The sequence below is a fragment of the Miscanthus floridulus genome, chromosome 13 (genome assembly GCF_019320115.1).
Source record: "Miscanthus floridulus cultivar M001 chromosome 13, ASM1932011v1, whole genome shotgun sequence".
Taxonomy (NCBI): domain Eukaryota; kingdom Viridiplantae; phylum Streptophyta; class Magnoliopsida; order Poales; family Poaceae; genus Miscanthus; species Miscanthus floridulus.
In genome coordinates this window covers 20,935,961-20,937,169 of record NC_089592.1, presented here as the reverse complement: position 1 = coordinate 20,937,169, position 1,209 = coordinate 20,935,961, and positions in this window count along the sequence as shown.

Genomic DNA, 1,209 nt, shown 5'->3' with positions numbered 1-1,209 from the left:
CTCGAGCCCCCCCCCCCCCCCCCCCCCCGCCCCACCGTTGGATCCGCCCATGGATGTACACCAGTAGTGTATTAGCACCTAGATTTCTTCGAGGGTAGGTTTCTCAGTAGACCATATCAGGATTCGAGATGGCTTGATCTCGAGTGAAGTAGCAGTGCTGGTGCGTTAGGTTGGTTTACTGATTTGTTCTGTTCCAGTGAGGCCAATTATCGTCGCTGCGGTCGGTGATGCTGTGTTTATGTTGGTCGAGGGATAACACAGTTTAGCTTTTTAGCATCAGCTATTTATTGTCCTTTTGTAGAGCAAGTTATTTAGCATCCCTATGCATTATCGGGGGATAACTAGTCATTCTTATCGGCTATGGCTAGGTGTTAGCCACCTAATAGCTAGAGGTAACTGTTAGTTGGTTAATAGTTAGCTAGCTTAAATTAGGTGGTGTTTGGATTCAGTGACTAAAATTTAGGAGGTTTGTCGGGAATATGTTGCATGGGGTGTTCGGATACTAATAAAAAAAAAATTATATAATCCATTAGTACTCCACGAGACGAATTTTTTAAGCCTAATTAATTTATCATTAGCACATGTTTGTTGTAGCATCACATTGTCAAATCATGAACTAATTAGGCTTAAAAGATTCGTCTTGTAAATTAGTCGTAAACTATGTAATTAGTTTATATTTAATACTCCATGCATGTGTCTAAACATTCGATGGGACAGTAACTAAAATTTAGAAGGGACAACCAAATACCACCTTAGTCATGTGCTGTTTGGATGCAAGAGCTACTATTTTGGTATCATGTGATGCTGCTGTAATGTTGCCTCGACTGTACTATACTGCTATTGGTCCTGTGCTGTGATGTTGACCTGTGCATCCTCTCCTATTGCCGCTTGTGCCAGAACGGTGTTATTGGTTGAATACAAATATAGGTGCTTATACGCATAAAATTGAAAGTATTAATGCTGCATACAAATTTATAGTCCAACGATCAATCTCACATAAGTGCACGAATAAACTGAAAATACTTCAGGCCCCTTTGGAACGAAAAAAACGCGTGTTCCAAAGAAGGCCTTAAGGTGCGTACCAATTTAATTATTTGTCTTTACTACTATTCTCTCCCAATCACTCTTCTAGCTAGCAAACTGTTGGAAATATATTGGCATTCGTATTTTGATCCTCATCTTGGTATTTGCACCATTTCTACAGCAGGT